The sequence below is a fragment of the Zalophus californianus genome, chromosome 1 (assembly GCF_009762305.2).
Source record: "Zalophus californianus isolate mZalCal1 chromosome 1, mZalCal1.pri.v2, whole genome shotgun sequence".
Taxonomy (NCBI): domain Eukaryota; kingdom Metazoa; phylum Chordata; class Mammalia; order Carnivora; family Otariidae; genus Zalophus; species Zalophus californianus.
Window position 1 is genome coordinate 138443631 of NC_045595.1, and position 26602 is coordinate 138470232.

Below are 26602 nucleotides of genomic sequence, written 5' to 3' on the forward strand. Positions count from 1 at the left end.
ATAAAGGTAAAGGGATATCTGGCCTTGGGTCCCATTTCTGTGCGTGTGACACAGTAGTGGGAGGTGGGGAATTGGTCAGCATGGTGGTGCGTATCTTTTAAGAGTAGGGAAGGCCAGGCTTGTCTTTGTGGGGGCGGGCGAGGGGGGCTTAGAACATGGTTGTAAGTGACTGTAGAATCTGCTGACTGCTTGGTCCCCACCCTGCCTGGGCCAGCCACCCTGCCAGCAGTCCCCTGAGCCCCAGCTATGGGTGGGAGTATCTCCTAGCTCCTGTGTTACCTTGGGAGAATTTCTGAGCACCTAGGCCTTTATTTGTTCATCTGCAAAAGGAGGAAACCGCTTAGCTTCACCTGCATTATGAGGGTTCAGTGAAGAAAGGGATATGAAGATCCTTTGTAAGTTCCGTTGAACTCTTTGTATTTTGGGAGCTCATTTTCTCTCTCTTCTCCCTTCTTCTGGCGTCGTGGCCAAGGGACCTCTTTGATCTTGAAAAGGTAAGCTGGTACAGAGGCAGAAATGGGGCCTTAGAGAGTGGGAAGTGACTTTTCAAGGCCTGGGACCTCTGCCTGGTTTTTCACAGCATGCCAGATTCCACTCTGCAGTATGAGCCTGACTTGTCCCTTCCTCACACCTACCCAGAGGGAGACAGAAGCTTCGGGAAGGGCTTCAGCTCTTTGAAGCCGTGACAGGGTTGGGAGAAGTCTCCGGTGTGACGACTGCTGAGTGTGTTGAGGTTCCCGTTTACCTCCATGCTTGTCCAGCAGTGACTAGTTACTTGGGCATTTGGGTTTTGGGTGAGTCAACGGGCCCATGACCCAGAGGACGTGTGGTGTGCTGGAATTAGTCAGAAGGCATAACTGCTCATCCTGACCCCCAAGCCCATGTACTCTGTGTGGATGAGAAAGCTCTCTCTGATCCTTAATTGCTTTGCCCATAGAATAAGGTTTTCTCTCTTATGATTCAGAGTGTTCGTATGGAAATCAAAGGACAGAGGACTTTTTTTTTTTTTTGGTAAATAATATCGCAGTATTTAAGCCACTGGTGTCTGCACTTAAAACAGGTGGCTGACTTCTCTTCTTTGCTCCCACCCAGAGTAAAAAAAGAAAACCAGTTAAATTCCCGAGGACAGTTGGTAAACAGTCCAGTCTTTTTATATTTGGCACCTGAGGTCTCTGAATTTAAACCTGGACCATTTCAAATATATATTGGGGATACAAGGTAAGAGGGGACAATGTAAATCCAAGCAAAGGTCAAGGATTTCGGGTTCCCACCTGCCTTATCTCTACCTTGGCTTATGATACTCAGTTCTTCCTAGACACAGGGGCTTTGGTTTCCCCTTTTTTATGTAAAACAAGGTAGAGACTTGGATTGTTGGGCTCCAGAAGGTCCCTGTTTAAGAAACCGAGGGCCCGGCAAGGCCCCTCATTGAGGAAATGGCAAAAACGAAGACGAGAAGCTGGGTTCTCGGGATGCTCCAGTCCCTGCTCTTTCTGAGGCGTCACTCTTCCCTCCTGTCAGGTGTGGGGAGGAGCCAGATGGTTTGACAAATGGTTCTTGTTGCCGTCACATCTGCCTTCTCTTCTCTCTCCGACAGTGTGTACCTTCCCTGTTTTGGGGGGGATTAGGTGGGGTGGGCAGAGAGGGAGGGAGGGAGGTGGATGAAGGAAGAAAAAGATTTTATCACCTGGTTCTTGATGTGGCTGAGGTGACCAGTACGTTCTCGTTTCTCTGTCAAGAAGCAAAGCTGAGGCAATGAGTAATTGTCACCTTGACTTTAAAGCACAGAAAAGCCTAGACATGGCAGGCTGTATCAGGAGACAACATTGATTTCATATATATTCATCTTTAAAAAAAAGCACGTTTAAGATGCCATATCCATAAATACTAATAAGGCTGTCTGATTCCAATTTTCAGGTGAGATTAGCATTTTATTGAGTATTTTATCTGTCAGATTCAATACTGGATGTACCATCCTCCCAGGCTTATTAGCATAATTGCTGTGCTTAAGCAACAATAAAAAATTCAGCAATAAAATAGCAGTTAGTGCAGGCAATTTGTTGTCAAAAGCTTTTACTTAAGGACAGCTCCAGCCTGCATTTATTATCAAGTTAGGGTTATAATTTATTTTTATTTGGAAAAACAAAAGGATGGGGGAGATTTTGCTTTTTTGTTTTGGAAATAATACAGAATTAAAAAGCATTGCCTCTTTGGAACATTGTCCGCATCCCTTCTTCCTTTGCTGAAAGCAGCCTGTGATAGGAATAGACTCCACTTGTGAGGCTCATTGGCTCAAAAAGTCACTCTCCTTGGCGTTGGAATAAACGGGCATAACTGCCTGTTTGTGTTCACGTAGGTTTCTAAATTGCTCTCAGGGCTCTTTTGTTGCTCACATCTCACACCAGTCCTGGGAGGGCTCCATTCTGAGAATAGAAGAGCTGAAATGCCCTGTTCCAGATGGGGCAGTAGAGTGGCAGAGCCCAGCTGTGAAACCCAGTCTTTCAGCCCCCAGGCCTGGCTCGGCGTTGCAACCCTTTGCACTGTTGCCCAAACATCCTCGTGTGGGTGCTCTTTCTCCTGCTCTGTGGGGGGTGGTTTCATTCCAGCTCTTTTCCATGTGTGCACGTGTGTGCGTGTGCACACCTGTAAACACACACACCTGTACATGCATGCACCTGCACACACACACCTGTACATACATGCACCTGCACACACATCTATACGTGCACCCACCTGCACACACACACAGATCTGTACATACATGCACCTGCACACACATCTATATGCACACCCACCTGCACACACACACACACCTGTACATACACGCACCTGCACACACATCTATACGTGCACCCACCTGCACACACACACAGATCTGTACATACATGCACCTGCACACACATCTATACGCACACCCACCTGCACACACACACACCTGTACATACATGCACCTGCACACACATCTATACGTGCACCCACCTGCACACACACACAGATCTGTACATACATGCACCTGCACACACATCTATACGCACACCCACCTGCGCACACACACACACCTGTACATACACGCACCTGCACACACATCTATATGTGCACACATCTGCACACACACACATGCACCTGCGCATACACATCTATACGTGCACCTGCCTGCACACACAATCTGTACATACATGCACCTGCAGACACACATCTATACGTGCACACACCTGCACACACACATCTGTACATACATGCACCTGCACACACATCTATACGTGCACCCACCTGCACACACACACATACACCTGTACATACATGCACCTGCACACACACATCTATAGGTGCACACACCTGCACACACACACATCTGTACATACATGCACCTGCACACACACATCTATACGTGCACCCACCTGCGCACACACACGCATCTGTACATACATGCACCTGCACACACATCTATACGTGCACGCACCTGCACACACACATCTGTACACAGATGCACCTGCACACACATATCTATATGTGCACACCTGCGCACACACACATCTGTACATACATGCACCTGCACACACACATCTATATGTGCACACACCTGCACACGTGCACAACATACACACATTCATATACACACCTGTTCACACACACATCTGTACACACACAGGCAAATTTTCCCCCGGATTTAATGATGTATGCTTGCAGCTGTTTTTCCTTTGATGTCCTGGTTAAAGCAATTCTGCCATGGGAATTTTCTTTTGATAACAAATGTCTTCCATTGCTTGCATTTACAATCCCTGTCTCTCCCATTCTCTCTTTCTCTCACTAGTGACTAACTCAGGAAAGCACTTGGGATTACCATCTATGAAGGATCTGGTACAAAATAAATGATTTTATAAGTAACATGGCAGTCTTTATAGAGAAGACAGAGATGAGATTTAAAAGTGTGGAGACTGGGAAATCATTTTTCTTTGTTTTGGAATGTATCAGAAGTAAATAAGAACATTCAATTGTGGCTTCTTAGCATGCCTTAGGCTTCAATTATGGCTAATAATTTTTAAACTGAAGGTAAAATTTGGGGTGAGAACGGGTACCTGAAGCTCCCAAACTTTCAGAGAAGCATCTTAGATAATCCTAGATTTTCTTTCCTTCCTAGTTCAGAGAAAGAGCATATAATCATCGCCTCTGAACGTCCCGAGTGTGCAAGGTGCTGTGTAGCTATGGGGCTGTGAGACTCGGGACTTATTTAGGCTATTAGGATATTAACAAACGAATAGTGTTTTTTGTTTTTGAGCAGCTGTTATATGACAGGAACTGAAGTAGGAACTTTTCTCAGATTGTCCCATTTAATCTTAATGTTTCCTTCAATTATTCATTGGATTAATTTTTGTTGAGCACTTAATTATGTACCCGTCATTGTTCTAGTGTTTTAAGTGCATCATCTCATTTAATTTTTATAACAATTTCATGAGATGATGGCAGGCACTATTAGCATTGTTTTCATTGGTTAGATGAGGAAACTGAGGCTCAGAGAGGCTAGGTAATTTATCCAAGTCACACAGCTAGCAAGGGGTGGAACCTCTCTGGTTCTCCTGTCTCCTCAATCCATGTTCTTTCTACTGCACCGCTTGGCAAGAAATGAATGAACAGGTAGGGAGACCACGCCGATGATGAGTAGAAGGCTGTGGAGTTTCTTGATGTCAGGGCTGGCGTAGAACCTAGATGTTCATAAGGAGCACTGAACTTGAAACCGGACAAATCCTTGTGTGTTTCTTAGTGTTTGTAAAAACGTTGGTTAAATGACCTCTTGGAGTCTCAGTGTCTTCCTCTGAGTTAGGGATGATAAAATCTCTCTCCCGCTGGCATTGTGGGAATAAATTAGAAAATGTATGGGAGAGTCTCCGAAGGCGCTCGGTTCATGGTGGGTGTTTAGCCGGCGTCAGGAGTGCCCACGAAGAGGCAGTGTGATGTACTGGATAGGAATGGCCGCCCAGACCACATGGCCTGGGCTTAAATCTGTCGTACACGCCACATCATATTGTATGACCTTGGGCAAATGGCTTCCTCTCTGTGTGCTCCAATTTTCCTCGTCTGTAATAGGGACTTACCTCACAGGGTCCTCGTAAGGGTTAAATAAGTAAGTTAAAAAATAAATTAAAGGGTGAACGTAATACATGTATAACAGTGCATGGCGTAGCAAGCCCTCTGTAAGTGTTAAGTCTTATTATTAAATATACATAATTCTATGTAAGTGTTAGCCCTTGCGATCCCATCACGCTGCCATGGTGAAGGAGACAGGGGCAGAGTGAACAGTTCAGGACTGTTTTAGGACCCCGGCCCCTTTACTCAAGGACAGGGAACCAGTGTAGCCTGGGACATAGGAGTTGCACTTGCGTGGCCACTAATGACCTTGGACAGGTTCTTGGCTTCTCCGCCCTTGACCTTTGCTTATCTGCAGATGGTAGTTGGGAGGGTAAACTTCAGATGGCAGAGTGTGTGTGGGAGTGGAATACATCCACGTCCTTGATTAGCTTCTTCCTGGAGAGTTGCCTTGGAGCTACCACGGGTCACTTTGCTGGTAAAAGATGGCTGGTAGGGGCTATTTTCCCCATGTCATGCAGACAGGTTCCGGCCTCCCTCAATCTGCATGTGCCTGGCTCCTGTCCTCAGAGCTGTCCCCCATGTTCCTTCTCTGTAGAAAGCGTCGATATATTGCAGCTACTCTTCCCGATACCATTTCTCCTGCACCCAAAGGAGGTGAGTGGGAGTTTTGTATTCCACTTTTTGAAAGGTGATATACTTTTTTTTTTTAAGATTTTTATTTGTTTATTTGGGAGAGACAGAGAGAGAGAGAGAGAGAGAGAGAGAGAGAGAGAGCATGAGTGGGGAGGAGGAGCTGAGGAGGGGAATCCAGACATGGGGCCCCATCCCAGGACCCTGAGACCGTGACCTGAGCCATAGTCAGAAGCTTAACTGACTGAGCCACCCAGGTGCCCCTGGAACGTGATACATTCTTAATATATTTTGCCCACCTTCAGAAGATACTGAAAGACACTTAATGTTAAAGTCATGCTACTGAGGATATCTCCAAGGCAGAAGATTCTTCAGGATTTGTGCTTTCTTGGGCTTGTTCTAAGCAGCACTTTTCCTTACAAAAGGTGCATGTGTGCGTGTGTGCGTGCGTGTGTGAAACTTCCAGGAATTGGTAGGGTTAATTTGGGGGGTGTTTCTTTGGCTTATTCAAAATAGAAACAGAAAGGCAAACGTGTTTGTTCATGTCATTTAAAAATGTCTTTATAGGAAAGGATGTTAAGATAATACCTTACATTGTATGTGGAGCTTTGTAGTTCTCAAAGCCATTGAAAACGCATTTTCTTATGTGCATCTTCTGGCATCCCTATGAAGTAGGCAAGGCAGAGCTTATTGTTTTCCTTTTAGAGATGATGTAGCCAAGGTTCAGAGAGATGAAGTGAGTTATCGTAAAGCAGTGGTGGATGCAACCCCCAAATCTCTGGAGTGCTTTCTGCTTCACCACCCTGATTTGAGTGTAATGAGGTCATTCTTACCAAGCACTACCCAGGTCGGATAGAGATGTAATAAATCTAAAAAAATTTGCCTTTTTTTTTTCCCTCTTTTTTCTTTTGGTTAAATAGTTAACTATGATTTGATATGACTTGTTTCTCCCCAAGTATAAATAGCAATGAATCTCTAGGATTTCTTGTAAACCAGCATGTGCTTTTCAGAAATCAAATGTCAAAGTATTTCCTGAAACTTGCTTTAATGAACAGGAGAAGTGAAGGTAAAAGTCGTCTTTTGCATGAGTTAATTAGGAAGCAGGATGTGAGAACTTGCTGTGGGAATTTAAAGAGGAATACTTATACTGATGTGCAAACTCGATCAGTATATTCCAGAGGGTTTCATGCTGGTAGAAGTTTTAAGTGAATGAAGCTTTCATTAAGTAGATCAGTTGTTTTTGGTTTGCATGAAAACCTAATCTGTTCCATGAGTTGGATCTAAAAGGGGTCAACCAGTCTACACTCCAAAAAACAGAAGCATGAGTTGGACTTTTAGTTTTGATTGCGAGGTGCCTTTATCTGGAAGCTCGAGTGTGTTCTCTGAATATAGAACAGAGTAATGGAAGATGCTCTTGAGTTTCGTAAAGACACGGAGTCAGTGCGACCCTTACTTGGGAGGTGGGAAGGACTGAATTTTCTTTGGCAGATGTCTTTGTATCCCTCAACAAATAAGTCCAGGGCTGTATTATTAGCCTCATGTATCGGAGTATGGGTTAGAGTACATGTATTTTGGAAACCTACTACTTTGCTGCACACTACATGGTTTCTTAGACGGCAACTTCTGAGTGAGTTGCCAGCTTCCTGAGAGTGTCTTGGCCACTTAAGAAGGAGGCAGAAAGTTTTGGTTTGGACAGGTGACTCTCTTTACTTCCCATCTCTGATGGTTTCCTAAGTCTACGTGATCTGGTCATGTTACTGATGGGGGTGCTGAAATTGGCTCTGATTTATACCCCAGCTTGTCATATAATAATTAGCTCCCACAAGGTTAGCAATGAAATCACTAGCACAGCAAGTGAGACAGAGCAAGTCGAAGGTTGCCTTCTCTGAGTTTCTCTCCCACCTTTAATTGTGTTTAATCTGACACGAATCTGTCCTTTGTGTGTCGGTTTGGTCTTTTCTCCTAGATTCTGAACTCCTGGAAAGCAGGTGTCATATCTTATTAATCACCATGAGTGTGCCTGGCACATAGTAGGTACTTATTACTATGTAGTTGGGTCATATCTGAAGAAGCTGAAAAAGGTGGTTTTTCTTGCAAGAGAGACAGTCCTGCAGTATTGCTCCTTAGTACATTCCATGCTTTGCTTGGAGCCTCGGGGAAGTCAAGAGACAGATAGCTCCTTCCTTAGGGAGCCACAGTGTAGCTGTATCATGTCAGTGAGAACACCTCCCAAAGGGTGAAACAATGCAGAGGTGGGTCGTCGTCCTGATGAGTTTTCCATGCAGAATGACTTATGCTACAAGGCTCTGCCACCTCCTGCCACATTTAAGAAGTTCCTTCCAGGGGGTCATTTTCTTTTCACGTGTGAAGGGATAATCTTGACTGGGTCATTGAGGGAATGAGGAGATGACCTGTCAAACGGAGTGCTGAATAAATCGCTATTCTGATGTAGATGGGGGTCTGTTTTAGTTTTAGAAGGTAGATTGCTGACTGGATAAGCGAAATGTAGTTTGTCTGTAAAACAATATTATTCAGCGATAAAAAGAAGTCCTGATATATAAACTATCAGATCAATGAATCTTGAAAACATTATGGTAAGTAAAAGACCATTTACCAAAGACCACATATTATACGATCCCAGTTATAAAAAATGTCCATAATAGGCAAATCCATAGGGTTTATAGAGACAGAAAGTAGATGAGTGTTTGTCAGCAGGGGTGGCTTGGGGCATAGGGAGAGACTTCTAATGAGTATGAATTTCTTTTTGGGGCAACAAAAAATGTTCTTACATTACATTGTGGTAATCATTGTACAACTCTGAATATGTATACTAAAACTGAATTACAGATTTTAAATTTGTGAATGGTATCTCAATTAAACCTGTTAAAAAGTAAGTAGATTGCTTTGCAATCTACAATCTCTGAGGGTTGCTTCAGTGAATCAAATAGTGAGGGTCGAGTCTTTAACTCATCTTGATTTGTTTGGGGCCCAGAAGTCATGCTTCCTTAACAGTGGTGACCACGCCTAAGGAAAACCTGGTAACACCCAGGGCTACCACACTGGAAATCTGTCTCCCTCTCCCCCCCATCCATGCACAATCTTTTCAGGAGCTTTAAAATTTTATACTTCCAGAAATGTTGATTAGTGAGATATCCGATAAGAAATAACAGGGTACTGACAGCCCTGATTGTATAAATAGGCGTTTGGGATTGTGTTCATGGTTTGCTTGTCAGTACAAGAGAAATGTGTGATTATGTTGAATGATGGTTAATTTCCTTATCCACCCATTTTAAAAATAAAGATGTATGCCTGGAAGACAGGTGCCCAGGGAAGAAAGGTGCTCCAGGGCTCCAATGAGCCCTGGAGCTTTGCTAACGAACCCTGGGCAGGAACAAGATCCTATATGGGAGTAGGATTTTGAGTCCTGTCCGGGGTCAGGCTGCAGCTGATGAGTTAGGGAAACAACGGCTGTGCCTCACCGAGCAGTTATCATTTACTCTAGTTTTGTGTTTGTCTGGACAGCTTTTCCCCCTCCTCCTTCAAGATCACCGTTAGCCCCCTCTTGGTCTAACTTACTGTGTTAACCGAGTTAGAAGAGTAGCCAGTGGATGTGCGCAGGTGCTGGAGGGAAGGGGCGCCTTCTAGCTTTGTATGGGAACTGTTCATACACAAACACTTCTCTTTGATTAAGTATCCGGTGAAACCAATTCACATGAACTCCAATTAAACTTTAATGAACAAGTGGGTGTATTAATATCAGCTGAGTAATGCAGGCAGCACAGATTCCAGTAAGTGACTCACTTCTCTGAGCAGCTCATCCCCCATGCACGGTTGGAGTTACTAGAAAGCTTCCAGCTATATTTGAGCGGGTCTGGTCTGGGCCTTCCAGTTCTAGCAGTCTTCTTGCTTGTTATGAATTTAGTGACACAGCCACAGTCATCCAGGCCTCTTGTTTTCAGAGCAAGGATTGGGGATGGGGGGAGACTTGCTCATTTTGAGCAATGAGGCCTTTCGTGGAGCAATGACCATATGGACTGTTATTTTCTCCATCTTCTTCTTTTCTTTTTTTAAAGTGAGAATTCTTTTTCTCCTTAAACCCAGGGGCTATATTGCTGAACATCAAGGTAGTGAGGGCAGAACCCGTGGTTTTGAGCTAAACTTGGCCCCCTGGTTCTCACTTCCTGTCCCTGTCTGCTCTTCTGCCTCACCTCTACAAGAATCCCTATAGTTATATCAGAGATGGCAAGATGCGCTTAGAAGGGTGAGCCTTTTTCAGTCGTTACGCATCTGCCTTCGGCTCAGGTCATGATCCCAGGGTCCTGGGGTCCAGCCCCGCATTGGGCTCCCTGCTCAGTTGGAAGCCTGCTTCTCCCTCTCCCACTCCCCCTGCTCGTGTTCCCTCTTTTGCTGTGTCTCTCTCTGTCAAATAAATAAATAAAATCTTAAAAAAAAAAGTCTGTTTCAAAAAAAGAAAAGGGGTGAGCCTTTTTGAGCACAGATCCTGTTCCTTCTAGAGAATAACTGTATCCACTTCCTGTATTTATTCATTAAACGAGATAATGTATAATGTCCTTAGTTTCATGCCTGGTGAATAGTAAGTTTTCAATAAACATTAGGTAACCTGCACCAAAGAATGAGGCCATGGAGATGAAGGGCACTCAGCTCTTGTCAGTGAAGGAAATTAGACCCTCCTAGAGGTATGTCTTATACCTAAAAATGCCTTTGTAATTACAGAGTGTCAAAGACCAAAAGCTCGGAAGAGATAATGCACAGACAATGAAGAGATCCCTGAGGTTGGCTACGTCAGAGAAGGCTGGGGGTCAGGGCAGGGCCAGGTAAGGGTTTGGGAAGGTACTCTGAGGAGGAACGAAAAGCACCAGGCCCCGTGAGCACTTGCACGTAGGGTGCCATCAGTGTAGTTAGAGTAGGTGATGTGTTGGGGCCTGAGGAGACTAATGGAGACTGAACGTAGCCTCCGCCTTGGCCCCTGAGCCTCAGTCCCATCTTCCTTTGCTGCTTTGCCTCCTGTTCTTTTGTACCACCTAGAACCTAGTTGAAAGTAGTGCAGGGCGCCTGGGTGGCTGAGTTGGTTAAGCGACTGCCTTCGGCTCGGGTCATGATCCTGGAGTCCCGGGATCGAGTCCCGCATCGGGCCCCCTGCTCGGCAGGGAGTCTGCTTCTCCCTCTGACCCTCCCCCCTCTCATGTGCTCTCTCTCTCATTCTTTCTCTCAAATAAATAAATAAAATCTTTAAAAAAAAAAGAAAGTAGTGCATTGGTCAGGCAGCTGGAGATAAAGACAAGATTGTATAATGGGCTTTACGTCTGCAGTATCTCTGAATCAGAGTTTCCTTTCTTCCTTCAGAGAACCCCTGCATGTGACAGCTCCCCAGTCGGGGACAATGCCTATAAAATTCCTGACCTTGAGCAGCAGGGAGTGTATGGTTCCAGCAGTCAGGTAAATCCCAAGCCTTGGGAGGAAGGGGCCGAGTGGCACCTGCCCTGTTCCTTCTCTAAACTCTGTGGTGGGGTAACTCACTCATTCATCCACTGAAGACCGGGCTGGCGGAGGGGATGCTTGCTCGACTAGGCAAAAAGGGAGGTAGAAGGCCCTGCTAACCCGAGGTTCCGTGCCCCCAACTCTCACCCACATCCCAACATGGTTCCTTCAGGGGAAAAATGGGTAGGACAGGGCCATAGTGTGTGGGAAGGAGGGACAGTTTTTTGAGCAGAGAATGCTGTTATGCAGTCTGTAATTCAGGCTGCTTAATCTGCTTGAAGGACACACTTAGATAACTCAGACTGTAAGCAGGTCTTGTGTAATGTTGTCAAGGTCTCTGGTGCAAGAATCAGCCCCCATTTCAGAAATAGCAACCACATGTGAACAGTGGACTCTTTGCTTCCCTCCCAGACTTCTTAGAGAATGTTACAGGATAAAGAAATCTATGAAGTGAAGGCCTAAATTCCATCATGATAATAGAGGTGGGAGAGTCTCATCAAATAGATTAATTCCATGTTTGGAATTTTGGATAAAGCAGAAGGGATTCTTGCAGATCAGGAATTGAATAGGCTGATGATGTAAATTAGGAACTATATGTTGCTTCTAGAAAACAAAGGGATGTATATTAGGTTTTAAAAAATATAGGTCAATAGTTAATTTAGCAATTAGAGCTAGGTGTTTCATTATTTGAGAACTCTCTAGGACATCATTTTTTTATATACTGCTGAGAAGTATATTTCATTTTACAAATGAAGAAACAGTAAACAGATATAAAGATCATTATCTAAGGACACTTGGACCAAGTTTCATTAACTACCTTATTCCTTTGTTTTATATTGGGTATTTCATATTTAAGTGAAATAGGAATTGCTTTAAGGGATTCATAAGATGACTGAATTACACTTGGTTTTGACATCCAAAGAAATCCGGGAGATGTAACTAGTTAAACTGTCTACCTTGTGTAGCTGAGGAGACTTGTCATAGCAATTTAGTAGCCATGATGGATTATACATCTTTGATTTGGGGGCCTCTGACAAATTCCTTCCAATTCAGACTTTATCCAGGTCCTGTTGTTTCAACAATGTGAAAGCAATATGCAGCAGGTACGCTTCCTACCTTTACCTCCTGTCATATTTTTTTCAAGATCACAAGCTGCATGTATTGTGTAGATTGATTACCTAGGCTTTCTTTTTTCTTTTTAATTTAAAAATTTTTAAAATTTTTATTATTTTTAAAAGATTTTTATTTATTTATTTGACAGCGAGAGAGGGAACATGAGCAGGGGGAGCGGGAGAGGGAGAAGCAGGCTTCCCGCTGAGCGGGGAGCCCGAGGCGGGGCTCGATCCCAGGACCCTGGGACCATGACCTGAGCCGAAGGCAGACGCTTAACCGACTGAGCCACCCAGGCGCCCCTAACTAGCCTTCCTAAGGTGAATTCCTTTTTTGCAAACCTGTCCCCGCCAAACCTAAATCCTGCCCGAATTTCCCTCTTTACCTCATTCCTGGACTTCTAAAGTGGATCCTCTTTACTGGAGATACTTGACAGATGACACTACTCTTCTCTTGGAGGCCACTTTCTGGTGCCTTGGGAAACCTCACGGTCCCCCAAGTTGCTCCCTGGTTCTCCTTTCCTTTTGTCCACCATGAGCACAGGTTATCTACTGGCCACTTGATCCTCCTGGGCACTCTTGCCCAGGTACCCCAAGTGCTCTCGGGTACCCAAGCTGATGATTGCTCCAAACAGCTGCAGTTTCCCAACTGAGTTCGTGGATCGGCATCAGTTAGGGCAATTCTACCAGAATTCAGATTTTCAGTCTGCATCCCTAAATCGTTGGCTGTGGGCCTGGGCATTTGCATTTTTAAAACCTTTCTGGGTAACCAGATGGGCACCCCTGCTTATTAAAATCTACCGTTACCAGTTTACTTATGGCATGCAGTGCTTAGAGCTAAAGCTGTTTAAAAGACACTTCATCCATTGGTTCCAGGATGAGAAAGCCACACTGAGAGCATGAAAGAGAGTGAGAAGGTTTCTAAAAGGCTATGGCCTCAGCTGGAGAGGAAGCTGGATGATGCTGCAAGGGAACAAAGGCTCAATGTCCTGACCATCTGCTGCTTTTATTCTCCAGGCTCATTCCCATAATGAGTATTTATTCTGCCCAACAACACTTGTTCCTACATGTATGTGACTATGGGTTCCGTTGTAGAAGTTTCCACAGGAGGGGGACTGAGGGCAGGCGTTCTTCACTCAGCCCCACCAAAGTGAGGCCAGTCATTTTATCCTGTAGGTGCCAACCTTTCCACGAAGACTCACCTTCTTTTCTTGCCCCAGGCCCTACACAGACCCAGCATTTCCCTCTACATATTCCCTACATAATTCATCTGTCTTCTACCTTTAGTAATGCACCAGATTTTGTCAGACTTCGTTAACTCCATTAACTCGTTAACAGATTTCGGTGAGTTTGCTCACGGGTGGAGGTGAAGTGGGGGCCAGTGTTCCTCCAGCTGAGGTTACCCTCTCCTCGGGCTTTTCTGAGTGTACTAAGTGGAATCGGTGTTACGACTTCTCAGTCATATCTTCCCCATTTTTAAAACTGCGGAACTGCTCTTACCACCTCACTGGGGAGCACACAGTCAGTAAATTCTAATGGAAAAACCTGCCTGATGAGTGGGGCAGGAAGGTGTCACAGCCGTACTGGTGAGTCATCTCAAGACCAGCTAGATTTGAGCTGTGGTGCTTCTTCCATGCTGACACTAAACCTCCCTCAGCATTCTGTCGCCTGAAGCAGCTTTCGAATCTTTGTCTCAGATTTCCTTATCTAGGTCAGACTTTGTCTTTTTAAAAATGGTGCCGGGACATCTCCTTAGTAGATTAGACTGGTCCCATTAGGATAATTGGCTTTATACATTTATGAAAAGAGCAACAGTGGGAAATTTTGTTGTCTCGAACAGGGTCTTTCCCTCCCATTGTGGGGCAAGGCACTAAGGGAAAACCTGTGTAGTTTTTCTTTTCCTTCCCTTCCCTTTCCCTTTCCCTTTCCCTTTCCCTTCCTTTCCTTTCCCTTCCTTTCGTTTCCTCTCCTCTCCTTTCCTTTTTCTTTTGTTTCATTTCCTCTCCTCTCCTCTCTCTCTCTCTCTTTCTTTCTTTTTTTCTGTTGTTGTTTGTTTGTTTTTTGGGATAAGATGTGATGTTTGTACTTGGGGTAGTTTTAAGGCACCATAGTGTTGGAGCCCCCATTAGGGAAAAAGAAAAAAAAAAAAACAACCAACAACCCAGAGACCAAATTTTTTCCTTTGGTAAATGAATGGTCATTGTAAAGAAGGCTGTAGAGCATCTGGAAACTTTGAGTCACGTGAGCTGGCCCATTTCACTATATGAGCTTGAGTGCCTGCTTGTCGGTGGGGATCCTCAAACCCATCTCTTGGAGTTGTTGAATGGATCAGATAAGTTCATGCATAGGAAAATACTCTGTAAATGGAAAAAAAAAACTATTCTCATTTGTTTTCTTAGCACAGGTGCTGGTCTTTTTCTTAAAACAAAATAACTGTTCTTTTTCAATTGTAAGTTGTTCAATTGTTTCAATTGTAAGTTAAGTATACTCATTTTAGAAAATGAAGATGTCAGAAAGTTGTGAGAAGAAACTTCACGCATACTCACCATCCAAGATAACTGCTGTTCTATATTTTACACATATCTCCACACTATTCCTTTTTTAAAGGGGGGTCGTGTTATATGTATTTATTTTTACATGTTTTCTTTATATAATATTATATTGTAAACATTTTCCAATGTCATTGAACACCGTTCAGAAGTATACATTTTAATCATTACATCATATCTGTCTTATGTGAGTAATGCATTTGCATGTCTTGTGATATATTTGACCATTGTTTTCATTTTTCCAATGTACAGTAAACAGTGCTTCCTATTTACCAGGAAGAGAACTTGCTGTAAAACAAGGCAGAGGCAGTTGACACTGTCTTTGCAGTAGAGGAATTGGGCATCTTTTATTTCATCCTAAAGTGAAACGTATTAGGCTGCAGTTGAGCAGTACTTTTAGTTAAGATCTCAGTCAAGGTAAAGTTAGACTTGTGGAATTGTTAATTTAGAGAAAATTTTGACTGCAACCCAATCTATGAGGCCAAGTGCTCTTAATTAACATAACGTTAATTAGAGAAACATTGAAAAATAATATGGTTCGTCTCATGAATGCACTGCATTCGATAAGTTGGTTTATGCCCTCTGGAATACTTTTTATATTCTCTTATTAGGAGGATGTGGTAAATTTGTTTTGCCCAAAGGATTCATTTTTCTGTTGCTGGGCACATATATAATACTACAGTTACCACATTTTGGGATGTGATGACATGATGATGAAGAGAGGCCTTTGGATATTTTAAAATGGAGATTTAAGGAGCAGTAGACTAGGAGAGGGAATTGTGCTGGTATTTCAGTCTTGATCTTTTTTGTCACGGATTTATGTCTTTGCCTCTTTTTTTGTGTTTGTGTGTGTCTGCTCAGCATCTTGCCAGGTACATCTGCCTGAATTCCTTCCCCCCGTTTGTCCATGTGCCCACGCATCCCTCCTCCCACCTGTCCATCTACTCATCCGTGTAATCATCCATCCTCTGGCCATTCTCACCTTCCCTCTCATTTATCTCTCTCCATCTTCATCTGTTGCCCGCATCCATCAACTCTCCTATCCATGTCTATCTGTAAAATGAAGGGGGGAGACTGTTTTGATGGGAGCATATGAGTTTCTTTGTTGCATTTTACAAAGGGGATCACAGGGGCCAAGGGCACCAGAACCAGAAAATGAAAATGACTAGAACTTGACCATTTTTGTTTCACTCGGAAATCTGGAGGGATGTTCAGAACTGACCTGGTAACCCACTCTGTGATGCTCATCAGGGTGCTGTTAATGTAATGCATTTTGGGGAATGTTGTTTCAACTACTATTTTGCTAGAAATCAGTCACCAGGAGATAGAATGAACAAGAGCTATTATATCCCTTCTGAGTAGTAAATTCAGAAGGGAAAAAAATTTTCTTGAGTTTGGACTAAGAAAGAGTCAAAGATGTAGAGATGCCATCTTTCCAAATTTATCGAGTAAAAGAAAATATGTAACACTTTCAGGGACTTTAGGTATATTATACAAAGGTATTTTTGAGGTGTGGGGACCAGTGTTGCACTTGATACTGGGTAAAATGGGAGGCAAGGAACCAACTGTTACTGAAAACCTGTTTTCTTTTGATTCTGAGAAAGCTGCTTTGCACTAGCCTATCCTTAGGACTTACCTGTCTTACTTAGTTCTCACATCAGCCCTATAATGTAACTTGTGTTATTCCCATAATGTAAGGCAGAGACTTGTAGAGGCTAAATGATTCGCCCAAATTTACATGGTTAACAAGTAGCGAAGCTTCAGTGAAATCAAGACTTGTTTGACTCTGAAACTGTTACTCTTTGCAGTAAACTACACCACAACGAGCGTGTAAAACCTTAGCTGTAGACCAGCTCTCCACTTCCAGTTTTAGAGTAACTCAGCCTCTGAAAAGCAGCCTGCACATAGCACAGCTCTCAGATCCTTCAGTTCGTTTCGTGAAAGGTGAGAGGGTTTGCATGGAGACATGATAAAGAAGACAGTTCTTAGGATCTGGTTATAAGATTGAATCTCTAAACTTGACTTTGGTATTTGACAGAATGGGGTTTTCCTCAGGTACAGCTGTGTGTTTGTGTTCCACTTAACTGGAGTTTTACATTAGCTTGATCCCAAAGATGCAAAGGTCTCCTCCCCAAGGTGCATCTTAGGGAGGCAAACAAACCCATGAAATACTGTAAACAACTCTCCTCAAACTTCCCTAAGCTCTAGAAAGCCAGCAGGAAAGCTATTGTAATGTATTTTTGCCACGTGGGCTGTTACAGTCACAAATGAGCCTGAAATAGCAACAATTTTTGAAGGCACAGCAAATTTATGTCCTTCTTAACTTTTCCATAGGTTTGAAAGCTTGCCCCCTCCCTTTTTAATCATGCTGAACTGTGGCATTGCTAATATTCTATCCTGGGTGAAAATTCGTGTTGCATAATTAAGGCGCAAGATGGCGGCTGGTGAAAGAGGTTCTGCCTTAGGACCTGCCTTATATGATCTTATTCTCACTTTCCACCTTTATTTTATTCTCTAAGCATCAATTAATTGCCTACTGTCAACCAGGCATGGTGCTATGTGGGAAGGATACACTAGAACAGGGGTCAGCAAACTTTTCTGTAATGGGGCAGATGGTAAATATTTTAGCCTAAATATTTAGGTCCATATGGTCTCTGTTGTAGCTACTTATTCTGCTATCTGACAATATAAAGTAAATATAAATATTACAGTGTAAAAGGTAAAATATGTAACTCTGTCATAGGCAGTATGTAAATAATTGAGTGTGGCTATGTTTCAATACAATTTGACAGAAACATACAGTGAACCAGATTTGGTCTGCGGGCCACAGTCTGCCAACACCTTTGCCAGAATGTCCATGAAAATAGGGAACTTTGTCTTGTTCATTGCTACGTCGCCAGTGCCTAGAGTAGTGCCTGGCATATGGTAGATGCTCTATAAATATTGGTTAATTGAAAGAATGAGTGAATGAATGAATCACACCCCATCTCTGATCTCTAAGAGCTCATTATCCAATAGAGGAAATAAGAACTACATGTATGAGAGTGTTCAGGGTAGTGGAATTGGGTGGTATTTTAACGGAGACCTGAAGGATAGGGAAGTGTGTGTCACCAGCCGGAGATGGGAGGCATGTGGCAGATGGAAGAAACACACAAAAGGGACAAGAAGCAGGTCATTTGTGGTGAAGGATGAGTAGTTTGAATGTTCTATAATAGGATTTCCCTGACTTGCCTGATCATTGTAATCACTTGCTATGAATAATACAGATTTCTAGCACCACCCCCCCAAGATTCTGATTTGGTAAGGCAAGTTTGATCAATACTTGTTTATAAAATAAAGATCTGAAAGGAAGTAAGAGTGGGAGGTGTCATTGGAAAGATATACTGGGGTCATTTCTGATGGGCAATAAAGTTCTTACCTTTCCTACCAACTGAATCAGTACTGACTGATGGCAGCTGGACTGAGAATTATCCTGTATCTTCTGTGCCATGGAATGGAGGGGAGCCAGGGTGGAAGTCCACCCAACTCATCTACCTGCCTTCATATCAACCCTACTGATATTGTACTTCAGCCTTTATGATGAAATGACATATAACGTAGCCACTCATTTAAAATACAATGAAAATAACAAATTCTGTGTAGCTGCTAGACTTAATTGCTTTTGAAACTCTTGGTTGACTCACATCTAAGGGGGCAAATAGATTTGAACAACACAGTAGAAAACTTGCTTTCTCATGCCATAATTCTAGTTCAGAAGGTTATTTAATTTAATACCCAGATCTGTAGAATGTGACCACCGGGAAGGCCCTATGTCTCCTTTTAAATGATGGGGGAAAGATGAAGTCTGAATGTAGGCAGTAACTTGCTCAAGTTCTGTCACCAAATTATTGGCAAAACCAGGATTATAATGCAAATGCCAAGTTACTCAATTTAGTTTTCTTTTCATAGTGCTATGCTACATTTATCAATAGAATTCCTGATTTACATAATTTCTCTCCCCCTTGAATCTCATAGCCTTTTGCCCACACCTCTTCTATGCTGCTTATCATAAAGTTATATCCTAATGTTTTCTCCTGGACCAGTACCCCACTGTTACCCCAAATAAAGACTGAGCTCTGTTTCCTTGGAGAGCTTAACATATTTCCTGGCACTTAGCATGTGTTCAGCAAATAATTGTAGACTTGAAATATCTTGAGCATCTTTTCCTTTCTTGTGTGTTTTGACTCAAGTTTCTTTGCACTTATATTGTCAGAAAAGTCAAGCTCTTCTAGAATTGCTGAAATACAAAGCTACTTTCCCTTAAGCTTCCTTTAAAAGAAAAAAAAAGTTGAGTTCTCCATTATGGCTGAGACCTTTTTAAATAGCTCTTTTGATACTTAAATGTCAGCAACTTCAAAAATGAAATGTCAGTAAATTATCAGAGAAAGAAATTGCATATTTATTTGGGTAGATATATTTTAATTGACCACTTAAAATATAGATTATAGCAAAATTCTGAGAATTTTCATATCTTGCACATTTCTCTCAACTGCTAGAACTTTTTTGTTTGTATCTCTTAGAAGATTTAATTTTAATTTTTTCTGCATAATGGTTATGGATGTACATTTTTCTCTTCCAGTAGATGGTACACATTTTGAATTGAAGTTTAAAAAAATTAATTTCTGCCTCCACACAAAACCTTGCTTTGTAGGTGCTAATACTAAACAGGCATTTACTTAAACATAGTTAGAAAATGGTCAGTCTTATCTTCACTTATTCACTTATTTTTGCATCTATGTGCCATGTTTTGTGCTTAACCTTGGTGGTGGGGCTGGATTGGGGTGGGTACATGAAAGTGAATAAAAGATAGTTCTCTTTTTCAGAGAATTCTAATTTGGTGGGGATGTTGACACATAACAAGTAAATATGATGTGATGTACAGATCAAAGGTACATACACATAACTCGCTTTAGAATCTGGTGGCAGGTTAATTCTGACAAGGTGAATCGAGGGAGGCTTCAGCGAAGAGACACTAAGAAGAACCTGAATGTGTCTTCATCCTTCCATTCAGTCACTGGTTTTGATCTTCATCAACACAACACATGCACATGTGCACACACACACACACACACACACATCCAGTAACACAGTTTTCCTTTTGTGATCTGTTTGACAGTAGATTTAAAAGTCAAACAGCCTTTACATGGGACAAAAGAAAGAGAGGACCATGTTTCATTGTGTAATCTGCAGGTTTCTCAATGTCTGAAAAACACAGTTGCCAGCAGTTTCTTGGGATGGGCTTCGCCATTAGTGGCATGAACTGCAAGTATATTGGCCAGAGAGAGACAGAGAGAGGTGTACTGTTCCAAAGTGATAGTGTTCTCTCCAGAATTGTCCCATCTGGTTGTTGTTCTCCTCAATAGTTAAATTACATTAAATAGTTTCCTACGTAGAAGAAGTGTCGGCTTTGACTTCAGACAGTTCTGGTTCCGTATCTGACTTTGCCATTTATTATTTATATGCCCCAGGATCATTGCTTATCCTTTCCTAGGTTCAGTTTCCTCATCTTTGAAAATGGTGATAATGGAAAGTACATCTCAAAGTTGTGAGATTACGGAGTTGATGTTTGCCGAGCTCCTATTTCAGTGCCCGGGACACGATAGGTCCTCTGCCTATAGGGCCAGGTAAGGTATATAAAAGAGTGAACAGGTGGCATGCCAGGTTTATGGTTTTGACACAGACACACTGCATTTGCGTAGTTAATATACAGAACTAGCCTTGACTTCCACAAACAAATACTTCCCTTGTCTTCTTGAAACACGACGCCCTTTTAGCTAGCTTTCCTTTTCCCACTTAGGAGTCTTGGGTACAGGTAACATTTTGTTCTCCTCTTTAGTGTAGAGAAGATAACAGTGCAAATGTGCTAATGAAATGTGGCTGGTCCTTGGCCACGGTCAGTGTGTGTTTGGGGAAGAGCTACAGGGTGTGGTGGGGGACATGGATAGCTTGAGAAGACTGGCTCTGAAAAAGGTGGCAGCTGACTGGTGCCCATAAATTATTGCCTGTGGGAATGCATTGCCAGATTTTTTAAAAAAGATTTTATTTATTTATTTGAGAGAGAGAAAGTGCATGAGTGGGGATGGGCGGGGCAGGGGGAGAGGGAGAAGCAGACTCTCTGATGAGCAGGGAGCCCAATGCAGGGCTTAACGTGGGGCTCCAGCCCAGGACCCCGGGATCATGACCTGAGCCGAAGGCAGATGCTTAACTGACTGAGCCACCCAGGCTCCCCACATTTCCAGATTTTTATGTGAGATCTTTCTGTTTTTAAATGTTGACAGCTCATTGAAATTTTTAAAAAACATTAATGGGAGATACTTCCTCATGGAAGGAGAGAAATGCAATTTGTGATCTCACTCAGTAACCTCAGCTTTGGCTCTTAAAAGCAACAACAAAGCACTTTGAAAGTCCGCACTGTACACGGCGAACAATACTTATTGAAGGACCAGATTGGATCTGCAGCCCTCCACTGTGCATATCCTGTGCATATTTTTAATTGATAAAGATTACAGTGCATCATGGCCAACACTTACTGAGTCCTCTGCATGTGCTAGGCACTCTGCCATAGATATAACAGATATCATTTAGTTCTTACAATAACCCAAAAGGTGTGCGTTACTATTATTTTCCTATTTTTACAGATAAAGACACTGCGACTCAGAGAGATCAAGTATCTTTCCTGAGATCACACAGATGGTACATAACAGGTGGGCTTCAAGCCCAGGCCTGTTTACCTTCAAAACCAAGCATACCAGTGGTTCTCCACCCTGATGGTATATGTTAGAATCACAGGAATACCCTTAAAAACGTTGTTGCTCAAGCCCATCTCCAAACTAATTAAATCTGAATGTCTAGGGATGAGATCAGGTATAGGTATTCTTTTAAAAGCTCCAAATTGATTGTTAGAAGTAGAAGTCATATAGATTAACAACACCTCTCCCCACATTAAGCACTCCCTCTCTCCTATACCCAGTTTTATTTTTCTTTTAAGTATTTATTGCTCTCAGGAAATTATGTGTTCATTTACCTGTTTGTGAACTTTTTGCCTTTGTAGGCTCCAGGAGTGCAGACGTTTAGTCTTTTCTCATTCTTTGCCGTATCTCCACCATTTAGATTAGTGCCTGACACATAGTGGGTACTCATTAAATATTTATTTAACTGAAGAATTGGTCCTTCCCTGCAGAGAGTTTACAGTCTAGTGAGGGAGGCAAACAATGCAGACTTAGTTCTATGAGATAAGTTGGTAACAGTGATGGTCAAGCCAACTTCATTAAAACTTGTAAGACTGTGTTTATCTCTTCGACATTGATAAGATAGATTGTCCTGACCTGTACCGAATGAAGTGCGGGGTACTTTTAGTCATCTGCAGTACTAGACTGGGTCTGTTCTGTGCTCTGAGGTGTGTGTGTGAGGGGGTGGGTGGGTGTGGGTGTGTGTACATTGAGTAATAGCTAACGCACTCCTCTGTTCGGACAAAATTTTTTAGTGAGGCAGCTGGGGATTAGAAGCAGGGCATTCTGAGTTTTGTTATCCAAACATCAGGCCATAGAACAAATTCAGGACTGATGGTACAGGTTTACCCAATCATTAGGGAATTTAGATATTATCTTCTCTTTCTGGGAAAGCCAACTTCTGTGGGGCACTCTGCTCTCCTTATCTACAGCAATAGTCCTCAGCCTTTACTCATCAAGCCTCTGACAGTGGATTATGTTTGTCTAACAGCACCCCTTGGGCTGGGACCAAGGGAAGGCAGGCAGACGTTAAATGAAGTAACCGTAGACCCATCCATAACTCTGTCTCTTCATCTCCCATGTAAGGAGGTACATGAAAGTGTGAGTTACAGTATCATAGGGATAACCTTGAGAAAGTTTTGGTTTCTAAATAAAAAAAAATTCATTTGGAAGTTTAGGACTTTGAAAATGACTAGTAGCAGGTTGCCTGTGACACAGCTGACAATCAGTGGACCCTAGTCATCGTGAAGATACCTAAGCACTGGTTGGTATGGCCCAAGCACTGAGCAGTCAGAACCAATCCCCACATACACAGTTGTGCCCCCAAGTACAAGCTGATGGGCGGCCTTCCTGGTGGAGTCATAGTGTGTCATGAAGAAGCAGCTAAAAGTCAGTGATGTACAGAGAGTTGAGGCGAACTCCAGGCAATTCTCCTCAGGCAGCACAGAGAGTGGGAAGAGCCCTTTCCCTAGAATAAGAAAACTTGGATGGAGAACCTGATCTTGCCACTTATTGCAGGAGGCTCCTGGGCCGTTCACTTGCTTTTATTGAGCCTAAGTTTCTTCTAGATGTAGTAGAGGAGAGTAACTTTGGCATTCCCTATTTATCAGGCTTGCTAGGATGGTTAAGCACCTGTGAAGGAACTTCTCAAGAAGTTCCAAAGTAAGTTACCAAAGTAAGGATGATGATTCAGGAAACCGTGACAGCAGTGGCTTTTCTCCTGACTGACCAGCCCTGATTTCTCTGTTCCGGTTTAGCCCAAAATGAAGGTTGAGGGGACTCTGGGGGAAAGGGGAGACGAGCAAAGGCAGGACTGGGCTTTCTTCCATGCTTCTCCAGAACAGTTCTGACCTATGGAGTCTGAAAACAAACTTTGGGCATTTTGGTTTTATGTTGGAGATTGTTTAATGCAGAAAAGTGGATCTAAACGGCCTGTGGGATATTCATGAAAAGTACTGTGTTTGAGGTGGCCCGGTTGTCTTAAAGATGGGCTGATTTTGACAAAGGGGAAAAAATCGGGATTCGTTTACTGTAAATGGCAAGTAAGAAACAACAGAAAGTTGAATATTAGAAGAACTTTGCTGTCGCCAAAACCACACACTTTCACATTAGTAAAACACGGAGTTCTATCGGAGTGAAATGTGAAACTACTTGCAGACCACAGAGAGTAAAAAGTACTTTTGTTTCATTATTAATACATTGTCCTTATTTCTTTAAATGAGAATTGATAGCCACCATAATAGAATCTTTCTCAAAGACCAAACACAGAAAGAAAGAAAAATAAACCAAAATAAACACACAAAAACCTCAGCACCACCATCACCGCGAAGAAAACCCAGTTCTCTCAGGATGCGCGGTCTCCATCCATTGTGAAGTCATCAGGCTCGAGAAAGAAGGGCCACATTTCGTTCTATCAGGATCAAGTCTTCATTCAAGTTTTTTTTTTTTTTTTTTCCTCCCCCATCTCCTCTTTTGGAAGACTGACAAGGTTGGCAGGGTGATTTTATCGTCTGATGTTTGTGAAAATCTGAAGAGGAGGCCTTGTGGGTACTGGAACTCTCCATGCCCACAAGGGGGTGAGACAGGGGCGCCTGATGGAGGGATGTGCTCTAGGCACTTCAGAGTGAACATGGAGCGCTTGGAGGGGAAACAAGGTAACCTTGAAAAATGACGAGCCATTGGCTTTGAGGGAAAGAGGCCCATTCCTTGACCTCATGGGAAATTTTGTGGTGGAAAGTCTGTATGATGGAGGTCGATAGACTCCAGTTTTCATCTCTCTCACCTGTTCCCTAACTATAGCTATGCTCTGCTCATTCCTCAAGGAAATGTGGGAATTGAGAACCATGTTTTCTTGTTACTCTCCTGACTGATGTTTAGGATTGGTCATTATTTAGTTCAGCTCTTGCTTCACGGGGACTTGGAGTGTTCTGGTGAGGAGACGGGAAGTGGAGGCCAGAGGGCAGGGTGGGCGTAATGTATGTGGTTGAGCAAAACGGCACATATATTCCTTGCCAGGCCTTGGATTAGGTGCTTGATACATGTTATCGTGCTTAATTTTAACAGCAACTTGTTGAGGTGTAAATTTTAGCTTTCTGTTTTGCAGCTGTGGAAACTGAGATGTTGTAAGAATAAAGAACTTCTCCAAAGTCAAGGCTCTTAAGTAGCTGCATTAGGCTTCAAACCCCAACCCCTTTGTCATCCTCGTTCTTATAGGGCCTTAGTAAATTGCAGAGCTGGAAGATTCCAGACCATCTATCTAGCTGTCTCCCTTACCCTATATTCGACATTCTCATTGGTGCATTGTTGTCCAGTCTTTCTTTAAAGAAAACTAAAAAAATAACTGAATAAGCAACACAAAAATATAGTGCAAAATTAGAAAGTCACAAAACAGAGGTATAGTGAAAAATAAATTTTTCTCCTATCAAGGTCTCATTCTCTCTACTTTTCTTACCCAGAGGCCAACACTGTTAGCTGTTCCATGTATCTCCTTCTAGGAATAAACTGGGTCTAAACAAACATAAATATGTATTTACATTCCTTTATATTTCCATGCTTATAGAATATTTAGACAAAGGGGAGCACACTGCACACATTATTTTGCATCTTGCTTTTTTCATATAATCATAAATCTAGATGATCATTTCTGTATCAGTTTCATGTAATCATAAATCTAGATGATCATTTCTGTATTAGTTTTAATTAGCGTTTCTATTGCTATTAGTGACTTTTAACATCATTTTAAATAGGATATAACCATTTGTTTTTTGTTTTTGTGAATTCTCCTTTGCCTCCATTTCTGTTGGATTGTTGGACTTTTGCTTATTTTTTACAATTAAAAAAATTAGTCCTTAGTGTGTTATAGGAGTTGCAACACCCCACTGTTTTGCACTTGTCTTTTTAACTTGCGTATAACTTTTTTAAAATTACAGATTCACTTCAATCTTTTGGTTTTATAGGTTTTGGGGTTTTGTGTAACACTTAGAAATGCCTTCTCCACTTTGGTTATTTAAAAAAATACCTTCCAATTTACTTGTTTTTCATTTGCTTTTTTTTTTTTTTTTACCCTCTGTCTCTCTCTTTCTTTCTCTATCTCAGTCTCTCATCATTGATTCACTGAAATTATATTTTGGTAAAAGATGTAAGGTAGGGATCTACTTTGATATTTTCTTTTTTTTTAAGATTTTATTTATTTATTTGAGAGAGAGAGAGAGAGTAAGAGCAGGGAGGCGGCAAAGGGAGAGGGAGAGAATACCAAGCAGGTTCCATGCTCAGCGTGGAGCCCGATGCAGGGGCTCGATCTCACGACCCTGAGATCATGGCCTGAGCTGAAATCAAGAGTTGGACGCTTAACCAACTACGCCCCCCAGGCGCCCCCCACTTTGATATTTTCTGGATCCACCTGTCCAAATACTGTTTATTGAACAGTCCTCTTGTCCACACTGATTTGAAAAGCCACCTGTATTATATATTAAATTTCTTGATCCTTAATTCCTTAAATATTTAATACATAGGAATTCGTATCATTTGGGGACCTTCTGTCCCATTCATGTGTCACTTCTTGCACCATTTTCATGCTTTCAATTACTGCACCCGTATAATGTGTTTTGTTTTCTGATGAGCCTACTTCAATCTTATTAGTTCCTCTTTTTCTAAATTTTTCTTTTAGTGCTTCATTTCCCCATGAACTTTAGAATGAACTTGTTGAGTTCTGAGAATAATGTCCTGTTGGTATTTTTCTGGGGATTGCTTATCCATTTACTTTATGTGTTGTAAACATGTCATTTCTTTTTCCTAGAGCACAATGCCTTTCTGTTTGTTGAGGTCTTGTTTTATGTTATCAGGAGCATTTAAAGTTTTCCACATGTAGACTGTGCATATTTCTTATAAGTTTATTTTCCTAGGTATTTTTTGCTTTCTCTAGCTAATGGAATTTTTATATTATACCATCTGATTGTACATGTGTGTG

At 42.3% G+C, this 26602-nt stretch overlaps 1 protein-coding gene across 16 annotated transcripts in view; it reads left to right on the top strand.

Annotated features, from left to right (window-relative positions):
* LOC113918675 (LIM domain containing preferred translocation partner in lipoma) overlaps positions 1 to 26602 on the top strand; it is a 667221-nt gene that overhangs the window by 120088 nt on the left and 520531 nt on the right. Inside the window, exon 1 of one of the 16 annotated variants that reach the window (XM_027587345.2) lies at positions 24216 to 24290. The exons of the other annotated variants lie outside the window; for them this stretch is intronic. The gene's annotated coding sequence lies outside the window, so the exon portion shown is untranslated. Of the gene's footprint in view, positions 1 to 24215; positions 24291 to 26602 lie in introns of those variants that run through there. 16 annotated transcript variants of the gene reach the window in all.